This window comes from Rutilus rutilus (genome assembly GCF_951802725.1).
Source record: "Rutilus rutilus genome assembly, chromosome: 18".
Lineage (NCBI taxonomy): Eukaryota > Metazoa > Chordata > Actinopteri > Cypriniformes > Leuciscidae > Rutilus > Rutilus rutilus.
The window spans coordinates 16,487,410-16,506,313 of NC_140231.1; the positions used below are offsets into that span (position 1 = coordinate 16,487,410).

At 39.8% G+C, this 18,904-nt stretch overlaps 1 protein-coding gene across 1 annotated transcript in view; it reads left to right on the forward strand.

Moving 5' to 3' along the window:
• The first annotated feature begins 1,459 nt into the window (after window positions 1-1,459).
• The window catches only part of nrxn2a (neurexin 2a), a 432,089-nt gene continuing 414,644 nt past the window's right edge, over window positions 1,460-18,904 (forward strand). The window contains exon 1 of the mRNA XM_084387273.1: window positions 1,460-1,632. The gene's annotated coding sequence lies outside the window, so the exon portion shown is untranslated. The remainder of the gene's footprint in view (window positions 1,633-18,904) is intronic.

The following is an 18,904-nucleotide window of genomic DNA, read 5'->3' on the forward strand; positions in this document are numbered from 1 at the left end:
GATTTATCCATGCACATCTTAATTTTTTTTCCGATTTGTAATCTCTAATCAAAAACATAAACCTACCCTCCCCCTCAAAATGGCATATGCTCTTCATGACGTATGTCTCGGTGAAGGGCAGGACTAAATATCCTCCACAACTGACTGCAAACTGGCATTAGGTTTGTTCGGCTTGAAGTGGCGCTGCGCAGACTGATCTTTGTATGACATCAAAGTACCGCGAGAGGGATTCGAAAGCATATAAAGCCGTCTGCTCTCTATCGTTCTCACTGTACTTTCTTTGATATCATACACCGCTCGGACTGTGCAGCACTGCTTCAAGTCGAACACACCTTATCACAACTTCCGTTTTATGTCGACTTTGGCGTTATAGCGGGTGCAGACATTGGCTGAATCCGAAATCGCCCCCTAAATCCTCATTCACTATGGTTTTGGACACCACTACAAATGGCTGTCCCCTCAAATAACGGCCTATTTGAGGGTATAGGGGGCAATTTCAGATTCATCCATTTAAGCTAGGCTTAAAGTGTCTGCTTCCAGTTATTTTACCTGTACAAAAACAGTCCATTTTACTCCTTTACAGTTTAAAAGAAATTGCTTTCACACAGTTTTTGAAACTATGGCCCCATTTCTCAAAACTGGAGTGAGTGAATGGTTTCACTGAGTGGGCCTCAACAAATACCACTTTTAGTGTCTAAGCTAATTTAAAAAAACAACAACTGTAAATTGCAAACTGGTAATTATCATATTATTTTAATTTATTATCACATAAACACATTGGTTTGTAGTGCAAATAGTTTTACTGTTTACTGAACATTGTAATTCTTATACTTTACCTAATGAAAGTTTTGCACATTAACAAAAAATAGCTCACTTATAAATAGATAAGATGCAGACACATTAAAAATGTATTCGAGCTGAAATTAATTTATCGTACTTGTAAAGAGACAGAAAGAGTTTGTTTGCTCTGATGAGGGGACAGCGTTGATTTTATATAAATATTTGATTTGAAAACAGCTATTGACCAATCAGAATCATGCACTCCTTAGAGCCATATTTTTTTCTTCAACATTAAACCAATACATTCAACATAAAATAAATTACAATTACATTTTTTTTTACATTTTTATTATTCATAACATTTATTGAGATAAATGTTATTTAAATTCCAGAGTGTTTAAAATAAATGTTTTAAAGGATGGAAACCCCTGGTCTAAACGGATTAAGAGACAGAAGGGGGGTGGATGAGACGTAGTTACTGGACATAGTCGGTGGTCCAGATTTTGTAAAAGTAAGTCACATTGAGGCAGCTGTGCCGCAGTCATCCTGTCGTCGGTGAGGTTGGAAGGCGAAGTGCTCGCGCGGGATGATTGGTGAGGTGTTCCACTGACCGCGCCCTCATTTCGCGCCTATAACCGCTACCGGGAGAACGCGCGCACTGAGCGGCAGATCTGCTGTGTCGTTTCATGCAGGTGGAGCGGCTTGACGCGCTCACACAGCCGTTGTCTGTACGCCAGTGAAAGGGGAGGGCAAACAACCGCATTTCGCGTCTCTGGACTATACAAAAGACCAACGAACAATTTCCAGTGAGAAGTGGGGATAACGCGCCCTCACTTTCTGCCACAAACACAGGTAAGGGCACTTCTGTGTGTCTCTGCAGATGCTTTTGTCATCAGAATATGTGCTTTCACAAATGCAGGTGATGCGCGGGGCTGGGGAAGTGAACGGATGGTGTTGACTCATAAGTGAAGATGTTATTGTCTGTTCTCTGTTATTGTTAACCCCTCGGAAGTGTATCTTTTTATAATTCCTCATTGGTAATGGGTTTGTTGAACACCTGCGTGCCAGTATAGCGTTACTAACGGTCGCTGTGTGTATTGATTTGTCCCCATTCGAGTCATGCCATGTGCGGCTCTTCAGATGCACGAGAGAGAGCGAGAGAAAAATGGAAAAGCCGTGGGAATAAAACAGCCTTTTGTTTGGATAAGGGGCTATATCATCCTCCGAATGGGTTGCTGCTAAAATGTTTGTTTCCGTGGAACGAATTTGTGGAGGGTATTATACACCCTCTAAACAAGTTCACAAAGGACACATGTAAACATGGTCCGAATAAATTGTGACTTATGAAATAACAGTCGAGGCCTGTGGGAGTGTTTCTGGACATGTCTAATATTTTGAGAAGATTCAGTCTCTTTTATGCATCGTCATTAACAAGTTTAGGGAGTCCATTTCACCACATAACAGCATTTCTATAGTGTAAGGCACATTCAAATTTGTACCCAAACAACTCATAGATAATGTCATTATTTAGGTTGTTCCAAACCCATATGGTTTTCTTTCTTTTGTGGAAGACGTATTTAAGAATTTCCTGGCTGCTCTCTTTCAAATAATGACAGCGAATTATGACAGAAAATATCAAGCCTCACAGACTTACATTTCAGTAGTTTTTCAGTGATACCCATCCCGACCGGTGTATCATCAGTCTAAGTACCAGATCAGTCTAATTTGTGAACAAATCATAGCCCTATTTGGATGGAACTGGTTTTCTAAACAACGTTTGAGTTAAAATACTTATCACTTGACGACGTCTGTGATTTTTCATACCAAATGCGGACTGGACTAACTGGCTTGGCTGCATCCGAAATGGCAACTTCCCTACTAGGCGAAAAAACGTATGTGACAAAAGAAGTATGTCCGAATTCACAGTACTCATAAAACAGTAAAAAGAACCCAGATGACATGCTACTTCTGGCGAGTTTATGAAGTGTGCATAAGATGGACACTTTACTATCCCATGAGGCTATGGAAGCATATGGGTAGCAGTATTCAGTTTGAAATGTAATATGCAAAATAACAATGCAATATGTAAAATGGCCATTTTGCCATTTCATACACTCATTTTAATATGTAAATTGAATCCATATTTTAACGCTTTATAAGTTGCAAAATTAAAATGTATTACAGAAATGATTAGATATGTCTAACATGTTCAAGCAAAAACTGTAGCGAAATGATCAATTAAATGTTATTTTTCTTAATTGCCTTTACCCTCACAATTAAGACTCTTGCGATTGCATTGTCATTAAACGTCCCACAATGAATGTAGCAAAATTCAATATGCAAATTGAAAATGCATTCCTAGCCAATCACGTCCCCGCCCCCTCCCACCCTGTCAATCACTGCGTGAAGGCGGGGCTCTGCAACAGGTAGCCTAAACATAGGCAATGTGTTAAGTGGTGTTGGAATGAAAGGCGGAGGCAGAGCTGATACGACCGTTAAATTCACTGGTAGATGAAATGGAGTGTGAACAGAGAAATGCTAGTGTTTCTGAAGATTATTACTCATATGCAGGTGATAGAACCAGTGCGATGTTGGAACGTCTGGGATAATGGACTGTTAATGATGGTTTCGTATTCGTAAAATATTCTCATTGTCTGATACACATAGGACTATGCTTATCTTTATTCGTGATTGGCTCGGAATGCATTCTCAATTTGCACATTGAATTTTGCTACATTCATTGCGGGACAAAATGCAATCGCAAGTGTCTTAACTGTAAGTGTAAATGCAATTAAGAAAAATAACATTTAAATTATCGGTTTTGCTTGAACATATTAAATATATATAATCAATTCTGTAATACACCAAATGTTGCACAATTCAATTGTAATGGAAAATGTAAATTTAAATACAGAAATGCATTGCCATATTACATATTGCATTTTCATTTTGCATATTACATTTCAAATTGAATATTGCTACCCATATGCTTCCATATGAGGCAACGGGAGAGGATTTGTGAATGGCAGTGATGCGACACAACTGACGTGATGACAACATGGCGAATGTAGTACGTCTGGAATACATTCACACTATATAGAACAAGTACCTACTCAAGAGTAGGCTATGCGATTTCAGACGCAGTTTCTTATAGAGGTGGGAGTGTGGGTTAGATAGATGTGGGCGTTACAGAAACCTCATGTGCTGTGCATCACGTATGACGTATGTCTTTCCACTTATTAATTTATATAATTTTAATTTATTTAAAAAACCCTATATAAGTAAACTTCACAAGTTTATAGAAGTGGCTGTTTATAATAAACCCACATAAGTGAGCAGCCAAATCTAGACAAGTATCTTACTCTTATCTGACACTGATATTTTAATGGGCAGTCTTCGCAGTTTCTGTGATTTGGCTTCATTTATTAATTTTATTTTTTCGTCGGAAACTATACTGAAATTGAAATGAAATGAAAGCATACCGAACATTGGTGCGCAAATGGTAGCTCAGGTAGTTAAAAAACATATGAGAAGCATTAGGATAATACAATATCCGCAAGACATTCGCATTCAAACAGGATTGGATTTCTCAGAGGACCGTTGAGTTTGCTGAAAAACAGCAGATAATTTCCTATGTAATTTTTACTGAGGTTGTCAACAGAATTAAAATCACAAAGTACGTCTGTGAAACACTAATTTCTCTAACGTCCCCCTGAATAATACTAGTTCCGCCCGGATGGGGCTTATGTTTTTATGTAATTGACTTTTGAAAAATTAGTGGGGGAAGACTCAATGGGGGAACACTAGTCTAAGCAGTTTATGCAACTAGTCACAGAATACTTGAAATATAGACTTATATTTATGATTATCTATTAGGGGTGTAACGGTTCACAAAATTCACGGTTCGGTTCAATACGATACACTTGTGTCACGGTTCGGTACGTTTTCGATACAGCAAAAAGAAGTGGCAGAGAATTTTTATTTTATTTTATTAAAACTAACATAATTTTATGATATGTATGATTATTATTATTATTTTTTTACTTTGAGCAATGATGGAGCTATAATTGACTCTAATTAGGAGCATATAAAACAAAACAGCTCCTTGGAAAAAATTAAATGTAACCTAATATTGTAGTAGGCCTAGGCTTTTTAAACCCTAAGGTTTATTTTAGTTCAGATTAACATTTGAGGGCAGCAATTTTATTCATAATGTCAAAATAAAACCGACGTAATGTTACTTGAAGGCATTGTAGCCTACTATTCCTGCCAAACTTCCATGGTTACAGTTAGTGTTACTACAGTAAACCCATGGTGAATGTTGCAGATCTGTGGACACTGGATAGTTCATTCATGGCACAATGTTTCTTCCTGGTTTCCACGCGCTGTTTGATCCGTTAATAACGGAGAAATGTGAATGTTTGTCACTAGATCTCGCAGCAATGTTATCACTTAAGTGGCGAATTAAAATGATTTCTTTACTGGATCTCTTAGCGCTGTGTAGCAACCGTGTCGCTTGATCAAGATCGGCTCGCGCTGCTTTGGTCCAAACTGATAAGCGGTCCGTCAACAACACAATAACGAGTAGCTCAGTTTCGTTCCGCTTACCTTAAGTTTGCCATTTGATGTTGGACAATGTTGTGGTCGCACCAGCGTCGCTTACGCGCGACCCGCCTACATTTGAAATAACAAAATTTTGGTAGGCAGGAAAAATGGTCCAACGAACCGTTCGGTTTGAAAATGCACACCGAACCGAAAGCCTCGTACCGAACGGTTCAATACGAATACGTGTATCGTTCGTTTTTTACATTTTGCATAATTTTGTCTTTGAATTTCCCCAATTTAATGTTACACAGAAGAAAGAAAGTCATACAGTTTTTGAACATGAGGCAGAGTACTAATCAAATTGTCAGTTTTTGCCTCCACTAATCCTGTAGCCCCCTATACATTGGTCAACTACAATGGACGTCAGGACATATAAAGAATGAAGCCACCAAAATGCTGTTTTTTGTATCGGCCTCTTGAACATCTGTTGTGTTTTTCTGCCGTTGCCATGTTGCAACCCTCTATTAGCTCTATCACCAACTGTTCTGTGGCAGGGCAGCCAGGGCTGAAGAACTCGATTGTGAGCTGGTGTCAGATAAATCTTTTTGAGCTGTGGTGTGTGCGAAAATCCAGTAGCATTTGCTGTGGATGACAATACATCATGGACGTAATTAAATTCACGGTTTATTATTAGTATATGATTAACACCACTAATTGCATATGAATCACTTGTGTAGTAACTGCTGAGGTGAATCAGTCAAATTGAGTTTTGATAAATGTAGGCTACATTCAGACATGTGTTCCTAAAGTTTACGACTGAGACACGCTCTAGACAAACTCTGCTTCTCCAGTTGATCAAATCGACAGGACCGCTGCTATTGAAAGGCTTGAGCGATCAATATCACATAATAGTTGCTGTCTGTCAGTGTAATAGGTTAGTTCGACAGTTATATGCAACCATTTACGAGGCTATAAAAATGTGGACACAAAGATGCACATGGTTTTGCTCTGTGCATGAAGAACATTAATGATTCTTAGCTGTGGAGATACGGTCAGTAATGGAAAAACACCGCTTTGAACATGTTAGACGTGCCGTTTCCGGCTTTGTACCTATAAACAATGAAAATTTCATGAGCGTTTTTAAAACAGTGCTAAAATAAGAAAAAAAAATTCAAATGCATTCTTTTTTCAAGCACCATCGATTATTCATTGGGGTATGCAGCAGCATGGATGTCAAAACAACATCACACCCATCACCAGCAGCTTGACCTAGCTTTCTGTCCAGGTAGCAGTGGGGAAAAAGAGGGGATTTTACTAAGGGGATGCCCACTGCCAGGCCTCACATCTGGGTTTTGCATGGCTCATCGTATTCATCCATAGCTGGAACACGGTAGATGTCATCCCGTAACACTAATTCGAAATCAGTTTTGCAGTTGCTGTCATGGTTGTGGTTTGGATTTGGCCAGGCGAGGCCGGTCCCACTTCAGGAAAATGAGAGGAGAGCAGAAGGGGGGACTAGCATTATCAATAGCCTCCCATGAGTGTTAGGCCTGGAACTAAATTTCATCTCACCAGCTGATAAGGAGTATCGCTGGCCATCATTGGGCTCAGAGATACTGAGAGAGGAGGGGGAAGAAGGAAACCTGGTGGCTTTCCTGATGGACAGGTGGTCTTCCTTTTTCTTTTTTTTCCCCTCCCCTGTCTGTACACGAAGGTTGACTGGCTGGTTTGTGAGCCTGCTTTTTTTTATCGTCCTTCTGTGCTGTCATTTGGCATCTGTGTATGAAGAACCGTTTTGAAGGGAATGCCTCAGTAAGCCATGTTGGAGACTGTGTTAGGATTGAATTTTGTCTCGTGCAGCTCACACAATGACCCAGTGTTGGTTAACTGACAAGTTGTCAGATTGTTTGTGCACTGCTTAATTAATTACTTTTTAAAGCATTTTGCAATTAGCATGATGATAGTTCATCATAACATTGCCTCATGATGTCTTCCATTGTTATGCTCATGCTGGGTATGAATTAGGCTTACTAGCTGCATGATGATGATCTATACTTTTTATTTAATTATTAATATGAGATGAGCACAAAACAAAAGGAAAACATGCAGTATGATACATTAGGGCTGCGCAATTTTTAATTGAGATAACGATTAGGCCATCCTTAAAAATATTCTTGTTTGCTGTAACCCGACCGACCCTGTCAATTTAGGACCGACCCAATAAAAAAAAAAAATGTTTCCTTTTAGTCCGACCGACTTGCCGGTTGTAAACTTGTGTTAAGACCGACTGAATATTATTATTATTATAATTTTTTTTTTACTCCTCAAACAACTATTACAAATGCAATAAAATAATCATTATTTTAGTAAGTATTGTGAATATAAATTGTCTAGGCCTACATACAAACGTAGGCTACATTCTTTCTTTTATATAAAAACCTGTGGTGTCGTCTATGATTATTAGGGCTGTAACGATATGCGATATGAAACCGAAATCGCGACACTCAGATCCACGAACCTGTGTCGCGGTGAGAGAAGGCAGAATCACGACACACCCCTTCCAACTCTCAGAGTTATCCTTCCCGTCCAGATCCAATGCTACCACATATTTAAATTACTATTGGGAAATTCCAGCGTTATGGACATGACATTTGCAGTCAAAACTTGAAACTTGAAAATGCCTTTAATACCATATTGAAACGTCTGTTTATATATCCATACTCCAGGGTTCCCACGGGTCCTTGAAATCCTTGAACGTTTGTGAATTTGAAAAAATAAATTCAAGGCCCTGGAAAGTTTTTGAAAATAAACATACATAGATACAGGTCCTTAAAAGTGCTTGAATTTATTTGTAAAAAATTCCATATTACTCCCTCCGGTCCGCTAATGCGTTATTTTGCCAACTCTTCATGGTCTAAGAATACTAGCTTGCTTGATTTACGTTAGTTACGAACATTTACACATTACGTTAAGTGTTTCCCGCGTGAAGTACTTTGTGTTGTACATTGCCATGACGTTCACATGTTCACGAAACTACTACGATGATAGCCTACCTCAGCGTTTCATTTATACACCGTGAAACATTGCAAAAATAGGCTGACACGATGTAACCTTACTCTCTCTTGAAATGTGTCCCCACATTAAGTCCTTGAATTTGAGGGTATTGGACCTGGAAAGTCCTTGAAAGGTCCTTGAATTTGAAGTTTACCTAGGTGTGGGAACCCTGATACTCCATAATAAAGGCAGACATTAGAAAAATATTAGTCTACACATGAGTTTTATATTTAATATGAGGGAAATACACATGCCATGGACGTGACACGAAAAATCTTTAACTTTTAGGTGGCAAAATATTTTTTTGTAATTCTGTGAATTACACTGCGCAAACCAAAAGTACTACTACCCACCGGATGAAGAAGGGTTGGCTCTCCACAGAACATAAACTAGTAATTTTATTTTATTTTTCGTGTTCGCATTTATGAGTAAAAAACAATGTTATGCGCTCTGTGAAAGTTTTAAAGCAGTCTTTTAGTGCTGCTTTCAGAGACCTCAAACAGGCATTTAAAACACCAAATATTAAGGATTGGCATATCAAGCAAAATAATATTTGATGATTGTTCGAAAATCGTACCTGTGTTATAGCCTAGTCATTAAAGAAAACGATTTAGTTTCATATTTATGTTTAAATAATTTTTTATTTTTTTATTTCATCTATGTTGATTATATGAAAAGTGAAAAGCATGAGGGATAGGCTGTACTCTGTTTTTACGTAATTACACAGACCTAGGCTATGACATATCTTTAGCATATTGGCTAATTCTTTTAATCTTTATAATGATGTGGCAGGCCATTAACACGGAACCATCCCATCGCATTCACAGGAACACGTACTAAAAAGAGGTACAGAAAGAATCATGCTTTGACTCTGTTTGCTTTCTGACTCACTCGCCAGACTCCTGCTATTTGGCTGTCTCGCTTTTCAGCACTTCTTGCATGGACGGATCCTTGATGTGCAATACATGTACAGTCTCCCTCTAAGTGCGGACGGCCGTCTATTGATGCTGTTGAAGGTGAAGGCATGATCCACCCTGAGGGAGGCCCAGACATCCATAGCTTCAGAGCTTTTCACTGATGTCTGCCTTGCGCTCCGGAGGAGCTGCCCCTCTGTCTGGTGAAGCTCACTCATTTGTCCTGTGTACTGCAGTATACATGAAGGAATAGCAGCAAAGGACCAGCCCTGTGCCTTGTCACGTGACTGTCTATGCAAGCTTATAGCTAAATGGTTGTGTCTCTTAAGTCACCAGGGGGTCTATAAATCAGCCCAGACTTTGTTCAGACACTGTATGTAGTTTTTTTTTTTTTTTAAGCTGAAGCAAATTGGGAAACCAAGAAGACTTGAAGAGAACGTAGGTGCCAGAATGACATGACAGCTGTTAGACTCACACATATAAACTTAAGGCCACACAACATTCACACGTCATGCCCGCTCTATCAAGGTCCAAGGTCACGCGTGCACAGTTCGTCCACACGCGCAAACGCGCGGTCTCTCTTAAGGCAACACATGGCCTGGAGTACTGGGCATCTTTTAATCCAGGCTGACGTGTGACTCAGTCCCCATGCCAGTGAAGCACGAGAAAAAAACACTAGGGATCACTTCTCCGGATGATAAGTTGGGGAAAAAGGTCACCGCAGAGATCTTTGTGTCTGTTTCCACCTCTAGGGAAGTAGTTTTTTTTAATTTATTTTTTTCTTCCTTTCCATTTCGCTCACTGGCATTGGATGAACTTTACTTGCTAACCCAAATGAATTGTTAATGGACCTCAGGTCATTGAGAAGCATTCAAACACGGTGCATGTTCGCGATGGTGTGAATCCAGTGATTAAGGCCGCTTAGGCACTTTTCATTAGAAGAGGTCCAGGTCAGACTCGCTTTTTTCCCAGGTACCCTTTGAAGCTGCAGATTACATTGTCGCTTGAACTGCAGTACTCAACATAAGCAGCACAGCCCACAACACGTACTGTTACGCTGTGCATTGGACTCAAACGTGGCTGTTTCTGGTATGAATCCCTGATTTATTTTGAGGCGGTCCAGGGGGATTGACTTGGACACATTCCAGAGTGATGCAGAAAGTAGATAATTAAAGGAGCCCACTGCTTTTCCTGAATGTTTTGAGAGTAGGTAGAATGGGTAAGCAGCAACAGATAGGGTAGGTAATTACCTGGCATTACAGAGTGGGAGAAGGTGCCAGATGCCAGAGCGAGTAGGAGGAGGGGTGGGCAGATGCGAGCAGAGTAAATGCTTCACTCTACGTGCGACCCAGCATTCCTGTTGTCTTATAAACGGAGCACAAGGTCATGTGACCTGCCCTGTAATTTATTTCCTCGCCCCAACCGTAGTTGTACTCGATTTACACTGCATTTGCATAGTTGCATAGCAGATGGCTTTAACCGGGTCAGGTTTCCGTAGTTTTCCATAGTTTTGCATATTCTGTTTTCTCTATTTTTGATGTTAAGGCTTGGTTTGTGCCAGAACACACACACACACAGTCAAAACGTCTGCTCTCTTTGTGGCATCATGCCATGGCGACTGTAGAAACATCTTGTTTTGAGAAATATATCCAGTCATCAATGCTCAAAAATAAAAAAAGCTCATCCTAAAAACAGCATAAGGCATTGTACATGGCTTTGAGGTATTTCCTGGGCAATGAAACAATGAAATTGTTAAGCTAATTGGGGTTAGCTTTTATTTTATTGGAAAGAGGAGAATAGACAGGGTAATGGGGGTGTCTTCAAACATTACAAGATATGACACAACAGACAAAGACGTCCATCTGCATTTGCGTGGATGTAGATGTCAATGTATGTATTGTGAAATTATCATGGATGTTGCAGAATTAAACCACTATTTCTATATTCAATTCACATGTGTAGTGCTTTTCACAATACATGTTTAAATGCAGCTTTACAGAAAATGCTTGTTTACATTACAATTTAGAGTAAATAGTGATGCACTGAAATTTCGGCTACAGGACATTTTCGTCAGAAGCATCTAGTATCGGGCCAATATGGTTTTGGAGAGCCAAAATCAGGGACCGGAACACAATGTGAATGAGCTACAACAGTTAAACATGTCAGCTGTGTGGACTGGCTCTGGATTGACCATATTACTTTCTCGATTTTAATCAGTAATAAAATGGTTTCCTAATACTAAAATCTTTTAGTCTGTGCTGTTTTCTGTTGTGGGGCAGCATGAACAAAACTTTACTAAACATTTGTTGCGTGCCTACCATCCAATAATCACAAAAGCTTTGTTACTTTTAATATGAAGCAAAGTCCTAACTTTAAAATTCTGTTGATTTTTATTTTGAAATTGTGTTTTGGTGCTCTTTGAACAGTTAAAATCAAAGTTTAACTAGTTAGTTAAAGCACGAAATAAACATGGGTGAACACCAGGTATATTTACAACTTGCCAAAATGAATCCTGTTTCATGTAATCATTCAATCAGTGTTTTAACTGGGGAAAGACATCAATAAAACTTAACGTAGGGCTGCACACTTAATTGAATTTATAATCGCGATTACGATTAAGGATACCACGGCGATTACAAAAGAAAATCCACTCTGCGTGCGTGTGTTTAGAGCATGTTTATATGTTATGAGGCGAATCACAACTACTTCAGAAAACCCAGCACAATAGGAACTACCAGGCAGTGATGTATGTGTACGCTGAAACAAAAAGACTTTCCTGACCTGTCAGCCATCATACTGTGCTCGTAGCGCGCACTCTTTAATTGCATGCGCAAATTCAGCACCGCGCGCTGTGTATCGCTGTAGTATTGTGTATTAACCATGGTAACTGTCGTTTCCATAACCCCAAAATGCCACTTTATTTTCACATTATTTTTTTTATTTTTAAATGACTCATACCAACATTGTATTAACAAAAACTAGTTTGGGACTGCTATTTAATAGCTTTAGCATAGGCCTAATATTTATTTATTAGTAGTCTTTACTATGAGTCATATTCTTACAATTTATCATATTCTTACAATTTATCATATTCTTACAATTTATGTGTATGTTAAGTGAAGGGGGACAGTACGTGTCTGTGTAACAATTTTTGTATAAACATTTATTATAATATACCTATATGTAAATTGTGATAATCATAATTAATAATCGCAATTACAATTTCAAGGGAATAATTGGCAATTATGATTTCTGTTATATCGTGCAGCCCTAACTTAACGTTACATTTACCTCAAGTAAGATATTCAATGTCTATTAACTCATTAGTTAGCTAGAAAAAATAACTCCAGAGAAAAGCATTTTGCTAAATATATGCACTGTATTATAGGGGTGTAATGATGCACGCGTCACGATTTGATACAAATCACCATACTGAACTCACAATACAATGCTATTGTGATAATTTAAGTCAAAATAAAGGAGTTTTCTTTTTTTCTTTTTTTTTCTTTATTATTATTTCTTTTATTTATTTATTTATTTATTTATTTATTAATTTAATTAATTAATTAATTAATTAATTATTATTATTATTATTATTATTATTATTATTATTATCCGGACCCACAAATATTCTTCCATTGCATTTTTATACATTATATTCAACATATGGTAGTTTAATGTAGTAATTTCACTGAAACACAGACTCTCCCGCTGCTCGCAATGTCCCGCATCTCCTGCTATTAATGTACTATACATATCAGATTAAGCCATCTAAAACACTTTGAATAAGCAAACTACTAAAACTAAATGTAATATGGTGATTTTTTTTTAAATTTATGTTTGAGCTTTCACTTTGAGGGATGTGGAAAATTATAAATGGAGAGACAGAAATCTCTCAGGTTTCATAAAAAGTATATCTTCATTTGTGTTTGGAAGTTGTATGAAAATATTATAGGTTTGAAACGACATGAGGCTGAGTACATGATGACAATTTACATTTTTGGGTTAATTACACCTTATAAATGCAGTAAGCTGAGTCTTGGATAAAACAAACTCTATTTCATGAATCACATCGTTTACATCAACAATACGTATCGGTGCGTTTTAGTGTCGCGATATCGATATTAGGGCTGCACGATATGAGGAAAAGCTGCGATGTGCGATAACATTGTTTAATATTGCGATGACGATATGACTTGCGATAAATATTCAAATGTGAATGTTAGCTATACAGTTCTCATGTCTTAGTGCTTTAATAGGTTCTTTGCGAACCTAAACATTGAATAGCCTATTCCCACTGAATAAAGAAATCAAATAAATAATTTTTGACATGCTTTTATTGAACAAATTACACATAAATGAGGCATTATAACTATAAGAAATTAACGTTCAATTTCCCCTTTTAAAATATTTTCTTGTAAACTCAACAAAAACATCTCTCTTTGAATAAAACAAATGTGAGGAAAATAACTTTTATACTCAAATAAATCAATAAATCAATAGAAATAAAAACGGCCATTTAAAATAACTGTAATGGCTCATATTTATTCAGCGATCGGTGGGAAAAGGTCATCTGTACGGAATATCGTTGTGTACGGAACATGGTTAGTCTGTTACCTGTGATTGTAACGCGTCCATCCATCCATCCATCTTCCGCTTATCCGGGGCCGGGTCGCGGGGGCAGCAGTCTAAGCAGAGATGCCCAGACTTCCCTCTTCCTGGACACTTCCTCCAGCTCTTCCGGGGGGACACCGAGGCGTTCCCAGGCCAGCCGGGAGACATAGTCTCTCCAGCGTGTCCTAGGTCTTCCCCGGGGTCTCCTCCCAGTGGGACGCGCCCGGAACACCTTCCCGGGAAGAAGTCCAGGAGGCATCCGGAAAAGATGCCCGAGCCACCTCAGCTGACCCCTCTCGATGTGGAGGAGCAGCGGCTCTACTCTGAGCTCCTCCCGAGTGACAGAGCTTCTCACCCTATCTCTAAGGGATCGCCCAACCACCCTGCGGAGAAAGCTCATTTTGGCCGCCTGTATCCGGGATCTTGTCCTTTCGGTCATGACCCAAAGCTCATGACCATAGGTGAGAGTAGGAACGTAGATTGACCGGTAAATCGAGAGCTTCGCCTTGCGGCTCAGCTCTTTCTTCACCACGACAGACCGGTACATCGACCGCATTACTGCAGAAGCTGCACCGATCCGTCTGTCAATCTCCCGTTCCATCCTTCCCTCACTCGTGAACAAAACCCCAAGATACTTACAGTAAACTCCTCCACTTGAGGCAGGAACTCTCCACCAACCTGAAGTGAGCAAGCCACCCTCGCGGATGTAACGCGTCATCTCTCCTAAATCCAAAATAATTCCATATAGCTGAAGTGCTGTTCTTTTTCACCACAAGGTCTTCGTCAGCCACCACATTTTCCTCACTCTCCTCTCCTTCCTCCGCCATCGTATTTGCTAACGGCACAGTGTTGCAACTAAATTGACATCTCACAAATCAATCTGAGCGTAGCTGACACTTCCTGGGGCTTCACCTGATTGGCCAAATAGCATGAACGCGCCAACCATGTCTTCAGGGCTAAACGTGATAGGTCAAACTGCTTTCCCTTATTCATCGTGTCAGGCTGTCTGTTGCGATGTGTTCATCGCGCGAGTTCATATCGCGATGACGATGTATCGTTCAGCCCTAATCGATATAGCAATGCGTTGTTTCACCTCTTCTGTATTACATATTCATTATATTTTTACCTGTTAGTGATGTCTTTTTTTAATGTATGTTTGAATAAATCTGTCATGGAAACAAGTTATTACACTTTATTGTCATTTAAATGTCTCTTTTACCAACAAACTGGAGTAGAAACAATTCTGTTATTAAAAAGTTTTTTTATAAACTGCCTTATGTGCAATTTAAATGTTTATACAACTCAGTTTTAGCTATTTGATTGTTGATTATTAAATAAGTTTGATTTAATTATTTAGTTTTGGTTTTACTGCCGAGTGAATCCTGAATTTTCGGATCAGTTTTTGCCCAGAATTTTCATTTCGGTGCATCCCTACTTTTAAATGATCAAATGTTGTTTAGGTATAGGGTTAGGGGATATAATTGGCATACTAATTGTAATAATATACCTAATAATAATTGTAGAAGTCAGTGAAAATTACCCTCCATGATGGAAAAAAAACCCCAAACATTGGCATGTTTATCCGCAATTCCATCAGGGCGGAAGTGTTATCCAGTGTGAGCTCATGCAAGTCTCCGGAGCGTGTAACTTTACACTGCGGCATTCGCAGCTACTGCTGATCCACCTCCTCATGCCCAGTGACCTCCCAGCAGGGCACAGGAGATGTGGGTTACAAAGCAGCAACGAGATGGAGGGGGAAAAAAGAGAGATTGTAAAAGGAAAGAGAAGCAGGAGTAGGAATAGGGTCACTAGTTTACTTGGCAAACTAGTTTATCTAGACTTCTGATATTTTTAGCAGCAGTATTTTGAAACGGCATCTTTAAATCCATCTCCTTTTTAGAGCAACATGCAGATCTTTGGTCTCTGTGTCGAGTCTTGCACTGTTTTTTAAAGTTGTGATGAAATGGAAGTAGTGACAGATCTTTCCATCTGTATTGTGATGTATGCAAGTGAAACTGATTATCAAAAAAGAGGCTCCATCCATGGTTCTATCCATCAGTTGTTGACTGGATGGAGGCAGATCTAAATGCGTTTGAAGTGATTGAAAAATCTGGCATACGTCACTAGGGAGAAGTCTGTAGTTTCACCAGGAGTTCAAGTTAAGTCGTTTTGATAAATAATGAGCTCAGAATAAAAAAAAAAAAAATGAAACTCATGCTTGGATGAATCATTCACAATGATATCAATAAGATGAATTTAGAAAGCATTTTAGGATGTATTCAGTAAGAGTGTCTGGAGACTCTAGCATGCTTGAACTCAATGATGTGTCTTATGTTAATACCCTCAATAAGAAATGTTAAACTTGTGTCTGGTGAATCCCAAAAACCCTAATTATACAGGGCTTCTTTAACATTGATTAGTCAATTAGCCATTCAGGCAACCCTCCAACAAATCGATTTTGAAAATATGTAGCTATACACATCCTTAGGCAGGAGAGGGAGGAGAAGGGTGGGGAGAAGGGAGTGAAAGTGAAAGAGGAGCAGGAGAAGAGCGATAGGAGTTGGCCTGGCCTCGGTAATGGCAGAACAATAGAGGTTAGGTGATTAACAGCCGATTGCTCGAGCGGCTCCTCGGTTCACACTCCTCTCTGAGAGGCAGGAGACAGGAGATTTACTTCAGGCTGATAGGTGTTGGACTGACGGCTGCTATGGGAGGCTCTTAATCTTGTGATGTTAAACAGCTGTCTGCCCGCCCATCCGTCATGGTGCAGAGGCGGAGAGGAGCAGCGGCCGCCACTGTGCCAGCGATGACTGGCCTGTCTCCAGGCCACACTTCGGCACGCCATCACAAGGCTCCCTCGTCCCCATGCCATTTTGATGTCAACACTGCAACACACTCATTTGTCCTCATTTCAGTTGTGCTAGTGTGTCCGAGCCCTGGGGAGAGATCCACGCACATCCGGAGGTGGTTTCTGGTCGCTTTCTGCCTGGTGTAAGCTGCACCGGGTGGCCTAATCAAAGTGCCATCACCTCCCCCCTTCCTACTTGTTTCTGATAATTTGCAGCACAACCCAATCATGTAGCACTCTTCGTTGTATGTCCCACACTTCAATAAATGCCATGCTGCCAGCGCCAGTCCTGCATCCATCTTCTTTGTTGTTAAATCTGATGATATATGCAAAATGGCTTCCCTTTGTTAGCGTGATTACTAGTGATTTGTCAGCGTGCATGCTTCAAGTCCATGGCCATGTGACTTTCAGTGCTCCAATTAACAAAAGCCCTGATCGTATTAGTTCTGTGTCCACTGCTGAAATGGCACGATTCATTCAGCCATATGACAAAAAGTGACCTAATTAAACTGAAGGAGACACTATGAGACACATTCTGTTTATTAGCAGTGTAGCGGGATATTTTATTCTCCAGAGGAGTGTAAAAATTCATTCCCAATGCAGCAGAAGTTCCCCATTATTAATTAGTAACCTAAAGCATGCAAGTTGTGATTTAGCATTTTAGCTAAACAAATTAAAATCTCAGCAGGAGAGCCCAAAACACATTGGGCCTCAGGCTTAACTGCAGTTCACAGTGACTCAAACGAGACAAAATAAGGACAAATTTGTCATTTTCCAACGCTTTTGGCTCAACAACTTGCGGAGACCTGCGTCGTGTGAACATGTGACGTAGCGGCCCCTTGGTAATCAGTCACGGATGCATGGTAGAGCTACTGTTTGACAGCTGCAGTGCTTCGCCGCAGGCTCGTTCTGCAACATGCACAGCTCACCACACACTGTGTGCCATCTCGCGCCTTTGTCCCTTACTGCTGCATAGAGGCAGCTGGTTTACATAACTAGCTAATAGCACTAACGAGTACTGTCTGCACTGTTGTTGCAAACTTCAGAGTGATTTTTGTAGGAATTGTTGCTCATTTTGATGGAAGTTGTGGGACAGTGTCCCTGGGGGCTACTGGCGGCTGGCAGGGCCCACTCATCTGAGTGATGACATTGTTCTCATAGATCCGATTAGCTTCACCTGAACGCGCCCCAGTCGTCTTGAAATTCCCACGGTTCAGAACAAAACTAAAGAGAAAGGCAGAGATTAAGAAGGGTCAAAGCGGTTTCGTGTTCTTGTGGGCAGTTCTGAACAGCAGCGGGCTCAGTAGTGTGCCCTGTGGCACCTCACTGTAATAGCTGCTCGCAAGCTCCTTTCTTTTCCTGCAGTGGCTGTTGATTTTGAACCCGATGGAGTATGTGACGTTCTACTGAATCTCAGAGACAGTCAGTCAAAGCCTACAAGGCCATTTATGCCACATTGGAAAAAAAAATCTCTGCAGAGTGTTGCTGTTTCTGCTGGGGTTGGGCTTTTTTTCTGATGGTACGATACACATTGCAGGCAGTTATGCAGTGAAGTTAGTTTTATCTTTATCAGGCAGGGCAGATTGACGTATTTAACTTTTCCTAATGGAGAGTGATGGATGAGGGATGTTTTTTTATTTTTTATAAACTTTAAAAAGCATTTTGTTGTTTCAAATATATGTGAAATTGTATGTCAAATATATGTGACAAGATGACTGATTCAGGGTCATCTTGGTCCACTCTAAATTGGCTTTGTCTATGATGGCTCTACTCTTTTGATATGATTTTTTTTTTTTTTTTTTTTTAAATCACCATATGCATTTATCCATTTTGTTTCACAATTTCTGCACTCAAACTGCCACTCATCTCACCACGTACTCATGAATACATTCAAGAATCCTTCCAGGAGAGTCACACTTGGTAACACGCATAGTTACACACTCTTGTGCATACCAAGTTTTCAGTCACTCTGAAATACCCACATCTGTAACCTACCCATTCACTGTCATTCACTTTCTCTATCATTTCCACACCTCTCTTGTTCTCTCACACACACACACACACACACACACACACACACACACACACACACACACACACACACACACACACACACTTTATCTTTGTGCAGCTGAAATGCACAGTTGAA